The 17,272-nt window shown below is 39.5% G+C and overlaps 1 protein-coding gene across 3 annotated transcripts in view; it reads right to left on the bottom strand.

The window, feature by feature from the left end:
* The window catches only part of MBOAT2 (membrane bound O-acyltransferase domain containing 2), a 144,699-nt gene that overhangs the window by 126,224 nt on the left and 1,203 nt on the right, over positions 1-17,272 (bottom strand). The gene's annotated exons all lie outside the window — the stretch shown is intronic.

Raw genomic sequence — 17,272 nt, 5'->3', positions numbered from 1 at the left:
CCTTTTAAATAAGGAACCAAATAATATCAATCCTTCAGCCTCCCTATCTTCATTACCAAAACAGGAGGAGTCAGACAGGAAAGCCAGTCGCCCCCAATGGTCTGAACAAGGGGAAGCAGAAAGAGGCGCTGAGGGCCAATGTTCTCCTGGAGAAAGAGAAAGAAAAGCTGGCGGCTACACAGAATGCAGCTTGTTCAGAGGCCTCCCACTCCTGACTAGTTTCCCTCTAAGAAAAAAATGTAAGGCTCAAAATATATGCATATAGTTCCTTAGGGGAAAAAAAAAAACTAAAATGTCTAGTTCCTTTTCTCAACGGCTTTAAGACATGCAAATCAAATTCTTCATCTTCCACTGCTCAACTGGCTATATTAGCTGAGACTTAGGTCAGACACAGACAGGTTACACTGATGCTGATTGACAAATCATTCTACATTTTACCGTTTTTTCACAATGCTTTCAGCAGAAAAAAATGTTTGATTTAAATTTTTTTCATCATTTGAATCAAATTACCACAGGTTCTTTATTCTATCAAACTAAATTCTTATTCTGAAAATACATAGAATTCTTTAAAAGTAAAATGTGTGACCCCCAAATAGAATACTGAGACCTGATCTATACCTGAACTCCAGACTCACATCTTCAATGGTCTACATGTTTATACCTCAAAGTCTAACAAGCATCTGAAACTTAACACAGCTCAAAGGAAAACCTTTCATATCCACCCTTCCCATGCTCCAAAAGCCACTTCTTTTCCAGTCCTCCCCACCCTGTCCCCCAGCTCCCCATAATTATCTGCCCTAGCTGCTTAGGCCAAAAACTGAGGAAGCGTCATCCTTGAGTCTTCTCTTTTTCTCATAACCACATTCAATCCACCAGTAAGTCATATCAGTTCTACCTTCAAGTATATCCCAAATAAGGCCACTCTGCACCACACCCGCCATGACCACCATCACCCAGCTTAGACTACTGTGACCACAAGCCAACTCCCCGCCCGATTCAACTCTTGCCCTCCACACAGTAATGAGAGCTTCTTCAGAGGTAAACCAGAGTAGCTAATTCCTCTATTCAAAGCATCCACAGCTTACCCCTATGCATAGGCTGCTCAGAATGGCTACTTCCAAAGAGTGCAATATGGAAAGTGGGAGTAAAAAGAGAAACTTCACAGTGGAGAAATCTGACAGACACTGCCTCAGCCAGGTGATCAAATTAACATCAAGAGTGATCAGTCACACTCAAACTACATACCCTTGGAATGATGTGATGAAAACAACACTTCATCTTTGTGGTCTTCCTCTCAAACACCCATAAGCACAGACTCATGAGAAAAACATTCATGAGTTTTTGGAAGGTAATTTGGATTAGATGAGGTTGTGAAGGTAGGTAGGGCCCTGGCCTGACTGGATTAGTGCCCTTATAAAAAGAGACACAGAGGGCTTGCTCTCTCTTTCACCAAGAACGCATCTAGAAAAGACCACGTGAGCACACCCCCCAGTGGTGGCTGTCTGCAAGGCAGGAAGAGAGCCCTCACCAGAACCCAACCATACTGGCACCTGGATCTCAGACTTCCAGCCTCTGGATTTATGAGAAAATAAATTTCTGTTGTTTAATCCACACAGTCTATGGTTTTTATTATGACAGCTAACTAATACAGACCTTAACCTTAAGTAAAAACTAAATAAATCTATCAAATAAAGTATAGAGTTTAGTCAATAATAATTCTCAATATTGCTTCACCAGCTGTGACAAATGACCATACTAATGAAACATGTTAACAAGAGGAAAAACTGGACATGGGGTATGTGGAAACTCTCTGTACTATCTTCACAACTTTCTGCAAATTTAAAACTATTCTAAAATTAAAAGTATATTTTCAAAAATTTCATGGCTTCCTATCACATTTATATTACGACCAAAGTCCTCCCAGTCTTTTCTACTCATCATCTAACACTTACACCTTGCTTACTCTGGCCTACCATGTTCACCTTTACAACGATTACACAGGATATGAGTTACACAAGTGTACGCATTTGTCAAAACTGGTCAAACTGCACAATTAAGATCTATGCATTTCACCATATTTAAGTTACATTCAATTAAAATTTTTTAAAAATATATGATTGCCAAATGACAACTCTGATGACCTAAAAAGTACCCTTGAATTTGGCGGCTGAAAACACTCACATTTCTTTTGCTCTGGAATCTGGAATTTGGGCAAGGTTCAGCATGGACACCTCATTGTTTCTCTATTTGGCATCAGAGACTGGAATTATCTAAAGGCTTGCTCACTCACACGTCAGACAGTGGATGCTGGCTGTCATCTGGACTTTCACTGGGCCTGTAGGTTCAAACACCTACACAAGGCATCTTTATATGCCCTGGGATTCCTCACAACCTGGTGGCTGCGTCACAAAAATTTTATGTTCAGTATGAGCCCAATTTTGTTTCAACATACACATATACTCTAATAAAACTTTATTAACAAAAGTTGTCTCTGGACTGAAGGGTAATGGGTGATTTTTAAATTTTCTATTTATACTTTTTTATTTTATAAGTTTCATATAATAAAGATGTATTACTTTCTGAATCAGATAAGAAATATACAAACTAAATTCAGTTCCCTAGTAGAGTATATAACACATTACTGAAAACACAAATGAAATTAGAAATGCAAAAATGTTAAACATATTTGCATGTTATAAAAGAAGAATTAGCTCTCAAACAGCAAAAACATTATGAAGTACCTCATTTCACCTCCCTTTTTAAAGTACAGATGAACTGAACTTTGACTTTGTCTTTGGTTAAGCCCAAATCCCCGCTATTTTGCTTTGGTTTGGGTCTTGGCCGAATAACTACTTGCTGGTCATTTGTAGCATCCTTAAATTGGTGGAGGTCAGTGACTATCTGATAGCCTAAACTACCATCATTTCTGATAAGCAAAGTAACATCAAAAATATAAACAATGCATGTCATTCATATTTATTGTTACTATATGAACATCAACTTTCAAATACGTATAAACACTCTACATTTACCTTGGAGTGTAAAGAATAAATGACTTTATATGATTTATATATTACTATTGTATCAGTTTAAATATCTGTTTTATTACAAAAATACAATACTATAACTGAGACTAGGGAAAGAAATAAGTTAATGTGAGTATTGAGAAAGGGTTCATTATATGACAACTTTTGGAAGAACATTATATCCTTTGAGCCAAATTTTTTAAGAAGTCATTAAGAGGATGTGAGGGCGATCTGGCTGAGACATCTGTCACCCCATTGATCGCCAGGGTTGATTCGGCTGATCTGGCTGGCTAGGCGGGTGTCCCCTTCCTCCCTCACCACTCCATGTGCGTCCCTCCCGAAGCTGCGCGCTCTGTTGAAGAGGACGACCATCCCCGATAGAGGAGGACCAGTCTTCGGTCAAGGGTATACGAGTAGCTGCGCTCCCCTGCTAGAACCTCCAAACAAGCTCTCAAGAAGTCATTAAGAGATTCAATTATTTCATAATATATTATTTGTAAGCTTGTTTAGTATGCCAACATCAAACAAAATAACCCTTAGGAACTGTATTTGATTTTGAGTTATTTAGTTCCATTCAAATAATGAAAAACAGCCTTTTTCATGAAAAAGCTCTATTTGTGAATTTTACACATCCTGCGAGAATGAATTAAAAGGAGAACAATTAGCTCTGACATCTCAATATTGCGAGGAGAAAAAAAAATCCTAAACTCATGCATAATGATATCCATAATGAATCATACACAATAAAATATATAAAGTATATGAAGAAAAAAGGAAACTGTTAAAGAAAACTGGAGTATCTAAAACATGTATTGTTCTCACTAATCAAACCTGAAATTAAGTCTTAGAATGTTTTAATAAGATAGTTCCTATTGTTTTGAATCTATGGAGGGAAACAAATTTTTGCAGAGATGATTAGATGACACTGTCGATCATTTTCAGGAGTTGAAGACAAAGAAATCTGAGATTTGCCTGGATAACATTCAGCTTTAACTCAATGTTGATTTTAACACTATCATTAGACATTTGACCAAAAATGTGCTGTGATGAGCCCCTATTTCAGGTAATCTTAGGTAACACATTTCCAGCACGCCACCTGCGTCCTTCAGTGATGCTCCTTTGTCACACCTGACACCCATCAGCCCGCTAATGTCAAATGAGTCTACTGCATCTAAAGAAATGGTATTTTGGGCATGCCTTATGGGTTCTATCATTGGCTCAACAGGATAATTTATGAGAACATGCTTATTACTAAATTAGCCATTTTATTTTCAGTACATTTTAGTAAACAATAGAGGCAAAAAAAAAAAATCTTCAAATAAGAACACCAATACTGCAAAACTCTAGAGAGGACAACACTTAGAAAGTGAACTTTCAAGATATGGAGCTGTACGATCCCAGGAGAGCTAGAAATGTTCAATCACGGGCCCATGGATTTCACAGAAGACTGAGGGCTACTGATGCCTAATGTACAAATACGCAGGTGTTCGTGAGCCAGCCATGTGAAAAAAGAATAGGAAGTGTCCAATTCTCTGAAAGGTAACCACGAAGAAGTGGGCTTATTCAGACCACTTCTGGGTTACTTCAGAAAGTTTGCAAGCACTTAAACAACAAACTCTCTGGCAACTACAACTATCCAGAAATGAAACTGGCTGCCCTAACGAAGGTAGCAAGCACTGCACCAGCAGAAGTGTTCAAATACAATCCAGATAACCAACACCTGATAAAACTTTATTTCACACAAGCAGTTTGCACAAAAGGTGCAATGGCAGCCATAGCTACCATTTATAGAGTACTCATTACACACTACACTCTTGTGCACACAGATAAACTCACACAGCTTGTAAGGGATGCTACGTTGCAGAACCACAACTGGAACACAGGTTGACTCCTCAATCCACGATCTTAGTCACTATAATCTCATACATGAAAAACGTTTGTTTTCTCATTTGCTATATCATCAAACCCTGCCAACTCGACCCTCTGCTCTCTGAAATTTGAGGCCTAGAAAAAAGTCTGGCAATCAATAAATACTGAATGAGCTAGGCTGTCCCTTCTTTACACTGCAGTTTCCTTAACTAGAAGTTGCACCTTTGCTCTAGGATTCTGAGAAAATTTATACTTTCTCCTTCATTTCACAAGGGCTAAACTCCAATATCACATATTTATCAAATCTGGAGATAGAGACAAAATAGGGAAAGTAGTTTAATATTTTTATATTATTTTCTAGTGGTTTCTGCTTTCAATAAAATATAAAAAGGAAAGCAATCCAAGTCCAGCCTCTGGCACTATTCCAGTCTTTTCTGTCTTTGCTGACATGGTACCAACATCCTTTTTATCTTTAATACACTATTTTACCATTAATTTCTAAGAATTTTTTAATCTACTGAAGCGTTTCCTACCCAATGCAATATTCATTTAAAAATTATTTAATAGATCACTTTATAATCCTATAAAGTAAAACTCTGAGTCTATGCCAAAAACCTTCTTGGAATATTTCTCCATTAATTTATATTTCTTATACCTTAAAAAGAAACTTGAGTCCTTAGAAATGAATTCCTTCAATTCATATAAAAATTGCAACAATACTTAGAATTAATTTTGATTAACATATCAGAATTTCCATTCAAGTCTAATAGACAGCTGAGGCTCAATGTTTGATGCCAAGTTTACCAAAATTTTCCTTTACTATGTGGCTTTAAAAGTATTTTCCAAGAACAAAAGGTGAAGACATAACTAATCTCATTGGACAAGAAATATACAAGGGCTGTAATTACAGCACCCAACATTATAACTTACACTAAGGACCCCTTAACTATCTCCAAAGATACTAAGTACTAGTTCAACAAACTTCTGCCCTGTCCTCTACCTTCATCTTTTTGGCTCTACTTGCAAAACAAAAATGTCCGTCACTGCTATTCTTGGGACATAGCTAATAAGAACAGCTATGTCAGTCCTAGTATTAGAAAAGGCATGCTGACACTCACAGTGAAGCACACTGCAGATTAAACCTAAACTCCAAAGCTGATAACTCCAGAGTTATCACAAAATAAAACATCTTGGCCAAAAATCAATACACATTCTAGAAAAATGAAAAACTAACAGGGACTTATCAAGACCTTTCCAAGTATTACTTTATTCCCCTCCAGCTAGACATTTATTTTAATGTCACATACCATAAAATAGCCTTGACAATGTAAACCAATTAATAATAGTAATACTGGATCTGCAAAAAGAATAAAATGATAGTAGTGTGAAATTCCAACCTTCCACTGTAATGGGGTATTAACTTTCAAGATTATTTCCAAGATGTGATCTTCTCCAAATGAAAAGAACTAGTCAGATAAAATCTGAAACTCTTTCAGCCAATTTAAGGATGAAATTACTAAATGGTGAAATATAAGAACTGTATCTTCAACTACTGCTTGATATGGTTTCCAAGCATTCTGTAGTCCTCAGCGCCCTGCTCTGGTTATAATCTCTTTTGTCAATGTTCCTTTTAAGTCTCAGAACACAAGTGTACTTCAGATTGGACTGAACACCATAAACTTAACAGAAACTGTTACCTAATTCCTGGTGGCCAGTAAACTAAATCTAGTCTAGATGTGTTATCAGGGCTCAAAAAGGAGAAAACTTAAAATTTTACCCCAAATTTAAAAAATCCTATTTTCACAAAAAAATCCAAATTTCCATCTTCCCTTGACAAATCAGCTTTGGCAGCACCAAGCCAACATTCCTTTATGGTCACCATTAGCAAAAGTGAGTAGGGGCTTTCCCTTTAGCCTGGGCATGGGCTTTCAGACGGTCATGCTGTCCACACCTCAGAAAACCCATGCATCTGCCTTTCCATTCATGTTCCTTCCCTGGTACCCTCCAGACATCTGAACTTGGAATTTATGTTGGGATTAGCTATTTCGCCTAACCTCACAATCTGGTCAGCTAAGCAACACTATGCAATAAACACAAACTCCCAGGGCTTGTTGATAAAATGTACTTCCGGTCTCAAGTCATTTTCTGTCTATACAATTAATTTCTAGACCTTTATTTCAGGTCTTTACATCTATCTTGAAATTTAATATTGTTAAATTAGATGCATCCAATTTTACTATTTATTGAGTACCCAGTAGATAAATGGTTTTGTAACTACTTGTTCTGTAACAGGCAGCACCTCTCTCCATTCATTTTGTTTGTTTGTTTTAATACAGATTCGAAGGTCTCGCTACATTGCCTGGGCTGATCTCAAACTCCTGGACTCAAGGGATCCTCCTGCCTTGGCCTCCCAAAGTGCTGGGATTATGGGCATGAGCTACCGTGCCCAGCCTCTCCATTGAGTTTTAACAAGGAAAATATCACTTAAATGTTTTTCATGTATATATTGTAGTTTCAGCTATAATCTAGTTTCAAAAAGAAAATTAAAAGAACCAGAATGTTTTGTTTGTATAAGCAGGGAGCTATCTATTTTATTTTAACATATACCATACATGTACTGAACAACTTAAATATATCTAAAATTATATATGATGTATCACCCTGACCTTTCACTAACACTTAAGTCTGGCACAGAAAATCTCCAAAACCTAAAAAAGTTTCTATGAGATGATGGATTAAAATGGGAAGCTACGTCTTTGTTCAATGCCTAGACAGAAGCAAGGCATGCTGGTCAGAGCTTGGGACTTCCCAGAAGAATGTGGTCCACGGGGTTGGCAGCTGGCTGGTCGCCTGGCTCAGCAGAGCTTTCCCCACTCCACAGGGACATGAGTTTACCTGTTCCTTTGAGCTGGTCTGGGAGGATCTGTCAATGACTCATCTGCTGCTGCCCAAAAGCCAGGCTTCCCTGGACTGGATGGATGGCTGGAGGACATGGAGAGTGGATGAGATATCCCAAAGGAGTCTTTCTGGAGGGCCCTACTAAAGGGACACTAAAAGGGGCAGTCCTTTGTTCTCTATCGATAAAGACAATTGTGAAACTGCAGGCTTCTTTTATCTAAATCTCTTGATTAAAATGCTCATAAAGCTTCTTTTTCCAACCACACCTGACAGTGTAATCATCCAGCTGAAAATACTGGTACCTCTCAGAATTATCTTCAATTCTTTTTGAATAATCCAGCCAAAATCCCCCAAAATACTTCATTGCTTTGCATGTCCTCAGCCTCCTTTTAAGTAACCCATTTGAAAAAGGTTTCTATCACTCACTTCTTACCTAAGAGAGACCTGCTGCGTGGTCCTTTAGTGAGCCTAACCACTAAAGGCATCGGAATGCTCAAGACTCCACAGCAGTAAGAGGCACAGACCAGCTGCAAGAGAAAGCAGCTGCAGAGTGACGAGAAGCCGATTAGGGGAGCTCAGTCTGTGGAGAAGCTTGTCGGCCAGTGAAGTGAGTGTCCACAGATTCCCTAGCCCCTAACCTGCCTTCTACCTAGCCCAGGAGGCGTGAGTGCCAATGAAAGACAGGAAAAGTGCACAGTTCCCAGGAAAAGTCCCCTGGGAACACCCAGCATGACCCCACTAGACCCACTAGACCGCATCCCTCAGAACCTGGCCTTCCTAACTTCCTCGGCAGGACCTGGCCCTCTCTACCAGGCTAAGTGCTCCAAGGAGCTGCGGTGTTTTACGTCTGAAAATCACTGCATTCAACTGCAGTACCTCCACTGTACCCTGTGTCTTGTTCACCACCTGACATACATGAGACACTCCACTCCTTGTAAAATGGATGACAGAGACCACTCTCCTAGGCTCTGAAGAATGTAAAGCCTTAAACAGCATGGTGCCCTCTTCAGCCCCTGGAAAAGCACTTAAAGTCAGTAACACCCAAAACGCCAGGTTCTGACTCTGTGTGCATCATCTCCTCAGTGCTAACCACAACTCCATGGGGAGAGACCCACTATGTGTCCTACTTTATAGATGAGGAAACTGAAGCGAATAAAAGATCAGCACCTCGCCAAGAGCACACAGCTAACAAGCGACAGTCAGAAGCTAAGCCAGTCTATGCTTTCATCACACCAGCCCTGTGGACTCTAAACATGCTCCATGCCAAGAATGGTCCTAGGCAGACGGGACACAAAGATGAGTAAGTGGAGGTCCTTATTCTTAAGGAATTTAGTTTAGGAGGGAGACTTGTAAAGCAAACAAAAAAAATCAATGCTCCACGTATTATCAGAGTAGAATACAGTGAAAGCGGGGCATGAGGGGACTGTTCGGAGGGCCCTAACCAACAGGGTGGCCCAGTCACCTGGAAACACCAGGCACTCTCTCGCAGCACTGCTTCCTGGAGTTGGAGGGGTACTCACATATGACAAGAAGGCAGTGGAGAGGGGCAAGGACCCCGCATGGGCTCTTGCCATTAACTCCTTCCTAAGAAAGACAGAACTGGATGACACTGGGCTTCTGCTGTACAGAAACGGGACAGGCTGGTTAGTCCAGAGCAAAGAAGAGAGGCAGATCAGGAATACCAGGGGCCTCTCTTCTCTCAGTCCTTCTCCAGAACACTGGCCTCATGACATAAATGCTGCATGGGATGCGAGACAGCTGTGTGAAGGGGTCCCAAGTCATGGGTCCACCTGGAATACCTGCAGCCTGAGGCAGAAGAACTGCAAATACTTAGGGCATGTAGGTGTAGCATGCACGAACATATCATGCACACAAGATACCCAAAAAGGGAGGAAAGGATGGGACAAATCTTAAAACGCTTCATCAAGGAGGCATAGGCTTTAGCTGACTATTGAAAAATACGGATCTGCCAAGCCAAGAAGTGTAGCAGGGATTTCAAGAGGAAACAGCTTAATCAAAGGCAAGGAGTTAAAAGACAGAAAATGTATCCAGGAGCGTTTTAAGTAATTGAGTATGCAAGTACTTTAAGCAGCAGAAAGCCAGGATTTAAATTCCAGCTCGCCACTTCTGCATACATTGCTCTAAGCAATTTACTTGGCATGTGTGGAAAGAGTGTGAGAGTTTGTCAGGGGTCGGGGGTTGAATAAGCCATCCTTCTGAGGGTCCAAGCCTACCCCATCAGACAGAGACTTTCAAAGGTAAGCTCACAGTAAGAACAGAACTGCCACATAATCCGGCAATCTCACTACCAGTTGCAGTGAGCCGAGACTGAGCCACTGCACTCCAGCCTATCTCAATCAATCAATAAATACAATTTTTAAAGGAGGGAAAAAAGAATCACATGGAGCAGGCTCTCTCATAGAGTAGGCCAAAGGGGACACTTGGCCCAGGCCTCCCATTCCGGAAGGACCCCAAATGTAGACTTTCAACATTTCTACACACGAGATTATACATACGGTCACCAGAGATGCAGTGACAGGATTGAAGGGAGATGTGTACACCATCCAACTTTAATCTTGTCTTGTTTCAGGGCCAAATTGCCTACAGTAGAGTGCACAATGAATTTTATTTTTCCCTTGTGACTACATTGTCAATAGCACAATACACTGCCTTATGTTTTGGCGAGTACATGTTAATGTGTTAAACATTTTTTTAAAATACATTCCATTTTAATAAACTTTTAATAATATGAACAGCCTAAAAACTTTGGCCCAAGTCTGTTATCTGTGATGGTGGCGGGAGGTGGGGGGAAGCAGGAGCCCTGTCAAAAATGCAGACTCCCTGGCCCTCACTGGGTATAGCCTGAGTAGAGCCTGGGAATGTACACTTTTAATAACAATCCAAAGTGATTTTTGACACAAGTGGTCTCAGAGCCACACTTTAAAAATGCACCACAATGGCTCAGCAACATGGAAGCTGTGAAGAGTTTTAAGCAAGGAAGTAACTGATGAGTGCTGCGTGTCTCAACATTTGCCACTGGATTTGGTTCTGAGTATCAGAGACGGAAGCCTGATTATAATGGTTTTAAAAGTGAACTGGAATTAGGAAATCAACTATTCTTTCAAAATGTATGACTGAGAAGAAAGAGACAAAATAAGAATGTGCATAAAGGAGTCTGACAACAGGTTTTTTATTTGTATTCGTCGGGTAGAGAAATAAGTAATCCTGAAGCAACCCTAACGTTCTGGATTGTATTTAAATGCCCCTCCAGATCCACTCTCCTCTCTCTTCTGTGCCCCCAAAGCACCAACTTGCCCTCTGAAGCAGACGCCAGCAGGAGATGAGAGGATGGGAGAAGCGAGAGGCAGGGGCATGCTCTCCCGGCCGCAACCCTCACTCAGGTTCGCTGTAGGCTGGCTGAGTCCTTCAACTGGAGGCCATAGCTCTTCCTCTCCTGCTGTGAGGCAGCCCCTGCTCCACAGCCACTATCTTGGGGTTCTGCTCCTTCCTTCCCCTTTGACCCTCCACATCTAGTGCAGCTGGCTCAGGAACTTCACTATTCCTTGCTGATTTCCCAAGACCCGCCCACATCTTTGTAAATAGCTCTTTAAGTTACCTGGTTGCCTTAGTTACCTATTTCAATCTGTCTCTCTTACCAGAACCCTGAATGATACGTATACCATTAAGCAGAATGTAAATGCCAGAACAATGCCAAATCCAAAATACTCTCGTGGCTCAAATAAGGAAGCAGTCACATCAGATGGGGTTCAGAAAAAGATTCGTATGCAGGTGCAGTGGATACAGGAAGGACGGTTAGGATTGGGAAGCCATGGTAGAAGGTGCATGTCACCAGCGCCTGTTCCGATCTCCTGAACCCTGAGCCTACCTTTCCACCCATCAGCTGCCCCGGTTGCCACTACACACTGAGAAAAGCCTGCTTCAATCACCCATAGCACACATAAAAATCATTAAAAGACCACTCTGCTGCGGGTCATATTTATGGCTGCTTTTATTTTAAAGGAATCTTACCAAGTGCTATCATTGTAGAGTCCCACCTGTTAAACCAACCGGAGCCAAAAGCTGAGCGTGAGTTGTTTTTATTTCCCTGGAAAGTTGGCCTTGATGGACCCAATAAACAGAGATGAAGGAGATGAAGGCTGTTTGTACCTACAGACGCAGTAACAACATAGGAAGCATTTTTAAAGCAGGGAGACAAAGAGCTCTTGAAGCAGTGAGGAAGCAGAAAAACCACTTTTGACTCCAAATTCAAAACTAGATTTTAATCCTAGTTTAATCACTGTGTGGGCATACGACCGAACCCAAGCCTTGTATTTCCCTTCCTAAAAAGCAAGTCCTAAAGGTTAAAAATGAAATACCTATGAACAGAGGTTAACGTCTCAAAATAAAAACATAAATAAGTTCCAGAAATTTGATAATTTGTAAAGAGGAAGGAACTGTGCATCAAACATCTACCAGAGGCCTGGCATTTTACAAAGATTATGGTTTCAATCTTCACGATTACCTACAAATAGGTACTACTACTTATTATTATCCTTATTTTACAGATAACGAAACCACGGCTTAAAGAAAATTTAAAGAATTTAAATTTCTTAAAGAATTGCACCTACATTAGCTGCAATTGTCAGGGCTTGTGGTATTTTGCTTAGCTACTCTGAATTAAACAGAGAGGCAGTTTCAACTCTCTTTACTATTGAAAACATCTTCAAAATTTAGTAGTTCACTTTCCTCCTCTAAGTTTTTATTTATTTTCTCTCCAACTTGGTCCAAAAAGAATTTGGGCAGCTTCAGCAGTTAATAAGACAACCAGAGAATCACGGAATTTTAAAACTAAGCCCAACACACATAGAGGAGGAAACTCATTCATGTATAGTAACATATCTAAAACTGTTAACTGACAGGAGCTAAAACACAGATTCAAGATTCTCAGTCCCATATGCCTTCCTGATGAAAAGGAATCATTCACAGCAGACTGGGTTTTCAGTGTTCTCATGATGAAGACTAATGCTCATTATGAGTGTAAAAGTAGACAGGAGAGAGAAATGAGTTAAGTATTTATGTTCTAAACCTAGAGCATTCAAATGGCAAGTTGAAAATAAATCTTTGGTCTGCTTGTTTTGTTGCCATTCACCTTCTCGTCCTAAAAGTCATACTCTTAAGAAGGCTCAATACTGAGAACTTCACCTGTTTCTTCACCTATAAAATGGAATTCATCATAGTACAGACCTGCAGGAAGATTAAAGAAGTGAATGTTTTAAACTACTCTTTTCCCTAACATCAACTTTACTTCACCGGTTATCTGCACGGTGCAGGGGAAGAGCAGGGGCGGGGGAGAATATACAGAAAAGATCAGTCAACGAACTGTCCAAAAAGGAAACACAGATCTCATAAGCCCACAATGCTCTCTCTCCCTTACACATCATCATTTTCTCTGTGTCAACCACAACGCCTAGCCCTTCAGTCTTGACTTCAGCGACCTTCAGTTGCTCTCCTTTCCCTCCAAAAATATGATCTAAAACAATGATCTACCAAAAATATTTGCCACATATTATTAAGACCATAAACTAAAACTGACCTTTTTTATTCAAATGGTAAATACCATACGTGCACGCACACACACACCCGTGAAGCTAAATACTTCAGGTCTTGAACTTTATCTGACTTCACCAGGTGTTGTGAGGATTTGATTAAATAATATAATCTGTGTGAAACAGCTTTGAAAACTGTATTAAGTGTTAGACATTATAATTATTATCTGACTTTGCAGGATTAGTAACATATAACCGTTCCTCCTTCCCCTTCCCCGTCCAAACCTTTCAAAAGATCCTGAGTCTCCATCTTACCCCTCTCCCTGCCCAGAATTCAGCACATCATCTCTAAAACAATGACCCCTGTCCCTAAACATGGCTGTTCAATGACTTTATACAGGCCAGCTTCATCCCTAACTGGCCTTCTGCCAAGTATGCCATCCTGGATATCACATCACTAGGGAAATTTACTCTAGTTTCATAGCAGTAATTACAGCATCATGAGAAATAAGGACAGAAAATGGTTAAAAAGGCAAGAAAGAGGTGGGAGGGAGGGAGGAAGAGGGAAAAGGCTGGATAGCAACCTCAGTTTGGTAACCAGGAGTTAGGCAAATCGAATGTAATAGAGTACAGGATATGTTAAGATTGAAAAATAAAAACATTCCAAAAAATAGGTTGATCTGGGACATTTAATTATTTTATTTCATTTTGGTGCTCGCTTTCGAGTCTTAAAAATCCAGCACATCAGCAACTATTAATAATAAAGAACACAGATACCTTCAGTGATTCCTGATGTCGTCTAAACAGCACATTTGGGCCTTTTCTTGGCACAGCTCTTTCTCAGTCCATTTCCCTCCTCAAAACCCACTCTCCATACATTCCTTTAATCATAACCACCTACCAAACATTACCCTAGAAATAAAGTCATCTGGAAAACAAGGCCTAGAAAGGCAAACATCAGATGCCGGTACTTCCTATCTTAAAGCATCATGTAACTTCACTTGATAATAGATTCTATATTTTTATTAAAATTTAAGGCCTATTGAACAAATACTATGGCTACCTAAATTCCAATACCTCTGGAATTCTCAGTAAAGATTAAACAACCCAGGAGTCTAAGGCAAAGTATTTTGCTTCTTTTCCTTCCCTGGCCTCAGGCTAACCACAAAACGCTTCCTCCTTTCTGCTACCTTGCCCTGCAAGGTGCATTCTTACATTCCATGCAGACCCATAATTTCTATCCTCTCATAAATTCCACACTTACCTAGTAAAAAGTTAATTGTTTTTCTTACACTAAAGTCCTTTTCCTCCTCAGACATCAAACAACTGGTTTTATAATTTCCCAATTTTTCAAAACATTGTTAATTAGCACATACCAAATTAACATACTAACAAGTTATATTTTTACACTTTTCATTTCCTGATTTGTCTTTTTCCTGTTGACTCACACTATGTGATTATAACAAATTCATAAGATTTCTCTCAACTTGGAATAAATGATTTACATTATAAAAATTTTTATTTTGCTCAATTTTAAAATAATGGATAAATGACTTTAGTCATCCAATTTTACAAAATTGAGTTTTTAGTTATTCCAACAGCTTCATCAACAAGAAAGTCAACTCTTAGGTGCTTCAAAGAACAATTTATTATCACTATGAAAAGTTAAGGCTTGTGTGGTATTAATCCAATATTTTAAAGCCTTGCTCAAAGAGAAAACAACTCAAACTACAGTCATGTGTCACTTAATGATGGGGCTATGTTCTGAAAAATACATCATTAGGCAATTTTGTTGCTGTGTGGACACCATAGTGTACTTACACAAACCTAAATGGCATAGTCTGCTACACACCTAGACCGGATGGTACAGCCTATTGCTCCTAAGCTACAAATCTATACAGCAGCATACTGTACTGAATACTGTAGTAAGTAACACAATAGTAAGTGTGTATGTATCTAAACATAAAAAAGGTACAGTAAAAATACAGCATAAAAGATTTAAAATGGTACATCTGTATGGGGCACTCACCATGAAGGGAGCCTGCAGGACTAGAAGTCGCTCTGGGTGAGTGAGTAGGGTGTGAATGCAAAGGTCCAGGACTTTACCGTACACCACTGTAGACTTCATAAATACTCTACATTTAGGCTACACTGAATTTATAAAATATATTTTCCTTTCTTCAATAATAAATTAACCTTGGCTTATTGTAACTTTTTACTTTATTAAGTTTTTAATTCTTTTATAATAACAGCGTAAAACACTGTACAGTTGTATAAAAATATTCTTCCTTTATATCCTTATTCTATCAGCTTTTTTCTATTAAAATTTTTTAAATTTAAAAAACGATTAAAAACTAAGACACAAACACACACACTAGCCTAGGCCCACACAGGGTCGGGATCATTAACATCACTGTCTTCCACCTCCACAGCCTGTCCCACTGAAAGGTCTTCAGGGGCAATAACATGCATGGAGCTGTCATGTCCTATAATAACAATGCCTTCTGGAACATTTCCTGAAGGCCCTGCCTCTGGCTGTTCCACAGTTAATTTTTTTTTTTTAATAAATAGGAGTATACTCTAAAACAACAATAAAAAGTATAGTAAATACATAAACCAGTGATGCACTTAGGATTATCAAATATTATGTACTGTACCTAACTGTGTAGTTTTATACACAATGTGACAGACTTTTATAGGACTGGCAGCACATTAGGTTTGTTTTGACTGGCAGCACCACAAACACATGAGTAATGCGTGGTGCTACGACATGACAATGACTACAGCTTTACTAGGCAAGGGGAATTGTTCAGCTCCATCACAATCTTACCAGACCACCATCAGACATGTGGTCTGATGACCGAAATGTCACTATGCAGTGCACGACTGTGCCATACAAAGTCAGGGCTACACATGGCTGTACAAATTTATAGTAGTCCCAAGGTACCAACTTAAGACCTTTAGCTAATAAAGAAGGATGTCAAAAATTTTAAGTCCTGTCACTTTCCCTTGATTCTCCTGCTTATTTCAGTGCTGAAAAGAACTTTCTCTGGATGCTTATATGCGTTCATTAATAGCAAATCACTTTAAAAAGTTATAAGCATTATATAAATGAATAGGTATTCTTAGCATAGTCAAGGAAATATTTCAGCATAGCAGGGACGGGTAGGGCTATGGCAGACATGGAGCGGGAGGGAAAGAAAGACGGGGGAGAGAAAAAGAGAACGTGAACATGTGCCCATCTCTCTGAAAGAAATGTAAATATATAAACCTATCTCCCTTGCTCCTCATCAGCAAAGAACTTTTCAACAGACACCCACCCTGCATTTGCTGATACACTGGAAGCAGCCTATTTAAGGCAGGAGTGTGATATGCTAAAAGGTCATACACTGCACACCAGTGTGGAAACGTCAGCAAGAATCCTCCGCGGGGCCGGGAGGATGAAAAACCCTAAATTCTGGTCAATTTATTAATAAAGAGAGAAGAATATTTTCTTCAAATACACGATTAATTTCACTACCATACTTTATTAGCAAGACACACATTAGAACTCTTGTTCAAGATAGGTGGGGGATAGGTACTTTACTATTAACCAGAAGTTATGACTGCGATGTGGAATTTCAACAGAAGCCACAATTGTTTAACACTCCTTCGACATACTTAAGGCGATTTTATTTAAAACAGTAAAGCACAAAGCAGCTAGTATCCTAATGTCAGGTTTCCAGCTTGCTGCTATGGAAAGCCGTCTGGACAAGAAGGAATCCCGTATTGAAATGAAATCCCCGAAGACTAAATGACAGCAGCACCTTCAAGTTCAAGACAGTGAACCAGTATCCCGTGTGAAGTCCAAACACTTCCAGGTTAAGTACACTTGAAATAATTGTAAGCAAAATTTCCAAAGTTAACTACCTTTAGCCTGGGGCTAGAGCAATC

Source organism: Pongo pygmaeus, chromosome 12 (assembly GCF_028885625.2).
Source record: "Pongo pygmaeus isolate AG05252 chromosome 12, NHGRI_mPonPyg2-v2.0_pri, whole genome shotgun sequence".
Lineage (NCBI taxonomy): Eukaryota > Metazoa > Chordata > Mammalia > Primates > Hominidae > Pongo > Pongo pygmaeus.
Note: the sequence above shows the minus strand (reverse complement) of the source record. Positions and strands in the feature narration are given on the sequence as shown.